The sequence below is a fragment of the Megascapheus bottae genome, chromosome 9 (assembly GCF_031878675.1).
Source record: "Megascapheus bottae isolate mThoBot1 chromosome 9, mThoBot2.hap1, whole genome shotgun sequence".
NCBI lineage: Eukaryota > Metazoa > Chordata > Mammalia > Rodentia > Geomyidae > Megascapheus > Megascapheus bottae.
The window spans coordinates 57,507,634-57,515,930 of NC_143517.1; positions in this window are offsets into that span (position 1 = coordinate 57,507,634).

Consider the following 8,297-nt stretch of genomic DNA (forward strand, 5'->3'; position numbering starts at 1 on the left):
GAATTTGAGTTGAGATCTGTCTGATTCTACTGCTCATATCCTGATGACTTTTCTTCTGCTTTACATTATGTCTAAAAGGGATGTACCTTGAGCAACTCTGTATTTGAATTGTGCATTTATGCATGTTGTTTTTGAACCTTACCCTTTCAACAGTTCTGTGAAATTAGGGCAGACTGATATCATTCTAATTTTAAATGTAGAAATTAGAATGGAAGGAGATTCAGTTAGCACATGTGTAGGAGAACTAATTACAAAATGGTAGTTAGAAGATTTGGCTGGGGGAGGAAAAAGCATCTGTGTGGGTATTGAAGTGTCTAAATGGAATCAAGTCTTCATAAAACCCATGAAGCTTGAGAAAATGTATAAGCCGTTCACCCAGGTATCTTCAGAAAGATGCTAGCTTAGAGATTTTTATCTGTGCATCTCTAACTATCGTGAGATACTTTTTGTAAAGCAGGTTCTCTATTATAAACACAACCTGTTTTACTTAACAAAGCTTTTTTAAAAAATTTCCCAAGGAAGCAAAAATTTGTTGTAGAACAAAGAAGTACATTAACAGCAGTGTCTGAAAGCCTGCACCTGCCTGAAACAGGCAACTTGCAAATTAGTCCTAATCGATTGGATTTCTGGAGAGAAAGAGAATAAAAAGACAATCAAGTGAGCCCCCTACTCCTGTCTAGCCAGTGGGACACAACTTTCATGTCTCAAACACACTGTGTGCTCTTTAGAAATAGTTACAGACCTCAGGATGCCAAATAAACCCTCCACTGTATTTATGACATACAAAGGGAAGCAAGATGAGCTTCAAGCCTAAAACCCATACTTGAGGTGTCCAGACATTATCTCAACATAGTTCACAAGCCTTATAACCTTCTGATAGACTTAAAATTTATTAGGACCCACTGGATAAAAATGGCAGTGTTACCTGATATATTGTATATATTCTTATTTGTTTATTGGAAATAGGGAAGGGAAGGGGGAAAACAAGATGATTGGGAGGAGATGGGGAAGGAAAGGGGGACAAAAACATGAGAAGGGGTATCACTGTTTGAGAAGTAATACACCTACTACCTGATGAATGTAACTATAACGCCTCTATACATTAGCCCAACAAGAAAATACAATTTAAAAAATGGCAGAGTGTGGCTACAAACACCGGTTAGAAGTGCCCAGTAAGCATAAAATAAATGTGTGCAAAGAGCCAGCAGCCCGGTTACATCCCCAACTTCACTATTGCAACCCACAGTAAAATAAAGACTTGGACCTCCTCTTTAAAAACAAAACAAAACAAAAAAACAGAGCTAAGGAACAGAGCCCTGACTAATCATTTGTCTGTGTATTATTCTTAAAGAACCTCTTCAGGCTTAGTAGGTTTTTGTATTAACCAGAGTCTAATCAGAACAACAAAAAAATCTTTCCTGGTGATTTGATAGAGGGAATTTAATATGGGGTCTGATTTTTGAATATGCAGGATGACTAAAAGCACCAAACAAGAGAAGGTCATTGTTCTGATCAGCCGAAATACAGAACCAAGGTATGGCCTCACAGCTCCGCCTTCAGTGTTCCCTACAAGTTAGGCATGTTTTCTGCCAGGCTTAGGTGGGGTTGCCCTACCTGCATGAAGTATGCCTTTCTTATGATGAACTCAAATCACTGCAAGTTTGTGTAACTTCCTGAGTCAAACTGGTGACATTTTTCTGGCCATGAAGCTGTGGCAAAGCTGATGGGAACTCATTCTACTGATTATGCTATATTATATTGTACATTTGGAGAGGTTTGTGGGGCAATTAAGATGTGCAATCAGTTGGCTTCATGAGGATGATCAGGGGTGGGAACTTACCTAATTATCTACCCCCCTTTAGAAGAGGCTTTAGAGCTCAAAGTTGAAAACACAGACATTCTTTCATGGCCTCAAAGATACCATGAGCTCTACATCTTCAATGTAATGAATCCTTTCTGTGGCCACAGAAACATGGGAAAGCACCTTGAGTCAAAATGGGAATCCAGTCTAGTTAGGTAATAATTTATTTATTTACTTACTTACTTAACTCTTTATTTGTTTTACAGATCTTGTGTCTTGGGTCCTAAAATCTTCTGGACAAGTGCTCTATGTTCTCAGCCCCCAACCTACATTTTGATTGCAGCCTTTGTGAGACTGCAGAGGACCAAGCTAGTCCACAGATAAATTGACACATGAAAACAGTGTTGTTCTGAGCCACTTTGAAATATGGTAGAAAAAAACACTAATATGCTTGTCTCCAGCAAGAATGCCTATGTGAAATCACAAATTGTCTCATTTTTTTTAATTTAGGCAGTGAAATAGTATCACTTCCTCCAACTGCTACTGGAAGCAATAGTGAATATTGCTTAGTCCTAAATTTCTAACCACCCTGATATTTTTTCTTGGTTCCACAGAACCAATAGGAGGGGTGTGTGCGTGTGTGTGTGCGTGTGTGTGTGTGTGTGTGTGTGTGTGTGTGTGTGCGCGCGCGCGTGTGTAGTAGGGAAGAAATTGGCTTTCGTATTTCTGAATTTAACAAATCCCAAATATGAAATCGACCAGGAAACTGAGATGCAGGACATTGAGTAGTATAGGTTAAGCCAAAATCTGAAAGCCAGAAAAGCAGGTAGTGTAACGTATGATCTATGTTTGATTGTGAAGGTAAGAAAAGACCAATGTCATAACTCAAAGATAGCTAGGCAAAGAAAAAGGAAAGAATTATTTTTAACTAAGCCTTTCATTCTATTCATGAATTCAGTGGATTGGGAGCGCCCATCCACATTGTGGAAGGCCTCCTACTTTACTCATTCTACTTATTCCAACATCTATCTCATTAAAAATAAACTCAGAAATTTCCCAGAAGCACCCAGAAACCTAAATACCCCATGGTGAAGTGAAATTGACACATGAAATTAACTATCACCACATCCACAAGTGTGAAAACAGCAGTTTACAGACTACTGGAAACATTTAATTTTCAAGTTATCATCAATATGGTATTTGTCTTTGCCTTACACCAAGTGAGTTCTGAGAATCCAAACACATCTTCATTTTCCTTAGTGATAACCTTTGTATCATTCTCCACATAACTCCTCCAAATCCATTTTTCAGAATTACTGGGAATGTATTCATTGATTCTTTGCTCTGCAAGAGGGCTTCTGGCCCTATACAGACTGACGAAATCAGGCAGCTATTAGCAATCCACCAAGTCTCAATAAATGCCAGAGTAGCAAATCCTCCAACAGTCTCTTTATTAATATGTGTTATGTACAACATTGAATGTGAAGGAAGACGTCTTCAGGTGTCTGGGAGAATGCACAAGACTGTCTGGAGTTTCTGTACAATTTGAGGATCTTCAATGTCTCCTTCCAGATTCTTCCCAAGTTCCAGCCTTCCATACATCCATTAGCACAACTGCAAAGCCTTTAAAGGTTTTCCTTTCTCTCTGGGAATAATCCTACAACCATCTTCCCTGAGTCAAAAAACTACTCTTCACATGAAATCCTCCGACACAGTCTAGTACCTAAGGACAAAGGCCAAATGCCTCATCCTTGCAGAAGAGTATTTCAAGCCAGTCCTACCACTCTCATTTAACTCTTAGCCAATCTCAGAAGCAGTCATTAAGGTTATAATGCCGCACCCATCCCTTTATATGACACAGTTTTCCCTGTTTGATTATCTTTGCCCACTGTAAAACCCAGATCAAATGTCATTTCATTGGAAATTTCTTTGGATTTGTATAACAATACTAATGAGAAATTAATTTTAAAAATAGCAGTTTGGCCTGTCGAGGTCACTGAGGTCATGTGAGCCAGGCCTGAGGCCAAATTTGCTCTGATGATTCTTTTTGTTTTCTTTTGTTTTGTTTTTTCACTTTTACCATTTAAAAAAACTATATATTTTACCCAGGAGGTACAGTTATATGAATCAGTGAATGAATATAATTCTTTTTGAATCATGTGTTCTCTTTTCTTACTCTTTCCCAGTTTTTCCTTCCTATTCCTTGCACAAGATGTGCAGTGCATTTTCCACATAGTGTCTAGTAAGTACACTGTTGTATTCATTTACTATTTGTTCCACCTGTTCTGTGCCCCCTTATCCTCCCCAAAACAAACTAAGAAACAAGACAAAAGGAAAAGAAAACAACAGCAGCAACACAAAAATCCTTTGTTCCATTTTTTGGCATATTATTTTATAAGATCATATGCACATAGCTCTTGAGCCTTTTATGATTGCTCATATGAATATCCTCCTTTGCCCTCACTGTGTGAATGTGTATAACCTGTATAATTTATCACATCCAGTGTAGATTTAAAAATCTTTTGGCATGTTTGGTGTGTTTGTAAACTTATAGGCACATTCTGGTTACCAAAAATGAGGAAAACCACGCAATCTATGTTTCTTTGGATCTGGTTTACTTCTCCTAATATAATTTTTCCCAAGTCTTTCCATTTCCTTATGAATGGTGTAATTCATTCTAATAGGAGCATAGAATTCCATTGTGTACATATGCCACATTTTCTTGATCCATTCATCTATGAATTGATTCCATATCTTGGCTATGGTAAACAATGCTGCAGTGAACATGGTTGTACTGGTCACTTTAGTGTGGAGTTGCTTGTATTCGTTTGGATAAATGCCCAATAGTGGAATTGCTGGATCTGATGTTCCATATCCACTGTTTCTCCACATAGAATGACCCCAAGCCCAACTCTTGAGATTCATCCTAAGATATCTCCCCATACATATGTGTGCATAAGCATGTCTATCAATTTATATGTACATATATAATTTTATATGTCCCAATATAAATATTATTTTATACCCCTATGGTTACATGAATGTACATACATGTGTATAGTTATGCACATACATATGGTCTGTTAACTCTCATGGATGGTATATGACCATATGAACATGTGTGCTTGATGATATGTGTGTTTATTAGTCCCAAACTCATATCTTTAAGCATATAAAAATATAAAAATTTGCGTATCATGTCTTTGTGTGATCCTACTTCTGCCTTGCAAAAGTCAAGAATAAGCCACAAGTATTCAAGTGGCTTTGGTTTCCCCTGGATACCCTGCAGTCTTCCATTCAATGTTAATTTAAATGAACTGAAATGGAGCATGAGATCAGGGCAGATTGACTGAGATTCCATATATACTTCCAGCTGGGCCACAAATGGAGCCTGGTAATTCATGCCTCTTGGCTCCCCAGCTCAGGTTCCAGGGTCTCTTTCCATTACCCTTTGTTGACATCCTTGCTTCTATTATCTAGGGCCACAGCCTAGCTTCCTGATGAGTTCCACAACAATCAGTTGACAAGCGCAATCTTTACGATCTCCTGCTGTAACACACATGGGAAGTCAAAACATGTACATTCTTTCCTATTCTTCCCCTCAGAGGTCTTCCATATTTCCCTCTAATGGTCTCTTTTAAGCAACAAGCTTCAGGCTGTTGTCATGGCTTGTGTGTTAATGTGCTTCAAGGCACTTGAGGAGACTGAGTTCAGTCTTTACTGCCCTAAAGTACACCCAAGACAATATGAATCTTTAATTTCTTAATCAATACCTGTACAGCCACTGTTACATGACCTGAAGAATTGGCAAACACATATGAAAACCACAGTGTCATATTTGAGTATATTTTTTTTCCTTTGCTTCCGAGCCGTGCTTAAACTTTCCTGATATAATAGAGAAAAGTCAGAGGGGAACCCCTATCCTGTTTGTTTCTTAATTTCCCATCACTGTCTAGACTCAAATCCTTTTCTCAGCTGACAGGGCTTGGTTTTGCTACTTATATTTCCATACAGAATTATATCCAACAAATGGATGGAGCATGCTGTACTCTGGTTGGTGTCTGTCACCTATAAGGGTCATTAATGAAGCAAGTTTTCAGGGTCCATTACCTCTCATACAATAGCTAGTTCTTCACACATTGTAGTCAGAGTAATATTTTAAAATAAAAATCTGATCATACAACTTTCTATTTTAAACTATCCACTATATTCCTGGAGTAAAGAAGAAAATTTTTAAGGTGGTTTAACAGCCCCTTCATATTGCTCTTCCTCATCTTCCTATAACTGCCTCGTGCTGTTTTTGAGTACCTTGCATAGAGCTTTACCAGTCATCTCCATCTGTTGTGTGGTTTTTTGTGTAATCTCTATCTTCTACCTTACATAAGGAAGTATCTATGTACGTTTGGCTTAGCAGTGACTTCACAGGGATAAGTGCTGTTGGTTGGTACACAGTGTATGCTCAGAAGATATTCCTGAATAAATTAATAAAGCACTTAGGATTTTTGCCCAATGATAGCAAGCCTTGGACACTGGTATGTGTTGCATCTGGTTCTGATATGTACACTAAAAGTAATTCCCTTCTGAAGATATATTTCTGAGGACTGGCAAGTATAAGTGTAGAGAGTACACTGCACAGCCTTCAAGCTGACCTTCTGAAACACAAGAACTCTTTATTTCTTTTCTATTTTTTTTAATAATTTTTATTGCGATTAATAGAAGGGTTACATTATATTCACCAGACAGAAGGTGCATAACTTCACGAACATTGATACCCTTTCTCATGACATGGTCCCCATTTCCCTCCCACCCTGCCCCCACTTACTTGATTTCTCCTCTTTCCTATCCAATTTCAAATAACCAATTAAGCACATATAAAATATATCCCATAACAAGGTGAAAAATTGTAACAATATGAGATAACCAAAGGATGGCCAAAGAGATGAGTGATAACATAGTACATTAAGAACAACAATCACTGATTATATGGTTTTCGTTTCCTTATCCTGGAGGCCCTTACATTTAGTGTCGTACTATTTGGCCTAATGTCTCTAGATTTTGAAGAACTCTATTTATAGGCTATTTAAAATTTTAAATATTTACCATGGGTTCAATTATCATGTTAACTATGAGTTCATAATGGAAAGAAGGTAGTAATAAATATTATAGCAGACCTCAAAGGTACAATGAGAGCTAAATAGAAGATTAATGCCTATAAGAAACTGGTCATATAGTTAGATTTCTAGGTAATCACAGTTTTCAGAACTCCTTCCTTTTCATTGTCTTTCTCACCAATCCAAGCTTCATACACATTATGCTTCTTCATGCACAAGGCTAACCAATGCTTTTTTCTGTCTTAGATGTCCTTTTCAAAAAGTGCTAACTCTTGTACACGACTTTGAGCGAACATAATGCTTTTATCTAGATGGAATTATACATTGGATATCAGATTTGGGATTAGAAAAAGTCCAAAATCTCCATTTAACCTAGCTCCTATATAGTTTCACTAAATTGCACTACTTCTCTGAACCCCAAGGTCTTATATCTAGCATGGGAATCATAATAGCACTTGCTAGATGACTGGGGAGATTAAGTTGAAGTACACTTTGAGCTCATGACAGTGTCTCAAAATAAGCATACAGCCAATTCATTATAACTATTGCTATTAAGATTTCCCTTTTAATATCTATTTTCATATAGCTAATGCTGTTGATAATTTGTAATAATAATTAGAGAACTTAATACTTTTAATTATTTAAGTGCTTGATAATAATATTACTTTTCTTATATTTTCTTAGCTCTTCCTAAAAAAGTAATTACTATGATATAGTTACTTTAAAATATCATATTTTCAAGATAAGAAAATAGAAGCAGAAAGGTATCATTTAACTGTCACAAGAAAGATTTATATAAACATAGATTAAATCATGGGAAGTCCCCTTTAGGGAGCAAGTATCAGCATTGCTGTCACCTGACACTGGGTTTTTGTGGTCAGTGACGTTTCCCTACAGCATCTCATTAATTCTTTGCCACAAGCACACTTTCCAAAGGAGGGACTAGAGGTTCAAAGGAATAGTCTTACTTTTGTAGATATGATCAGAAACCTGGTGATTTAAAGCTTTTTTTTTTCTTAATGATGAATGTTGATTGAAACTATATGGACCTAGGTAAAAGAGAATTTCATTTGCAGATTTTTTTTTTGCCAGTCCTGGGCTTGAGTTCAGGGCTTGAGCACTGTCCTTGGACTTTCTCAAGGCTAGAGCTCTAGCTCTTGAGCCTCAGCACCATTTCCGGCTTTTTTCTATATGTGGTACCAAGGAATCGAACTTGGGTCTTCATGCATGCTAGGCAAGCACTTTAACCACTAGGACAAACTCCCGGCCAGATTTGCAGATTTTTAAACCTTCTCACACCAGGGTAATAGTCTAATGAACTTCTAAATTTCATATGCACTATTTTGTAATCCTCTAATGACTCTTTTCTTCTTTATGCATCCAGA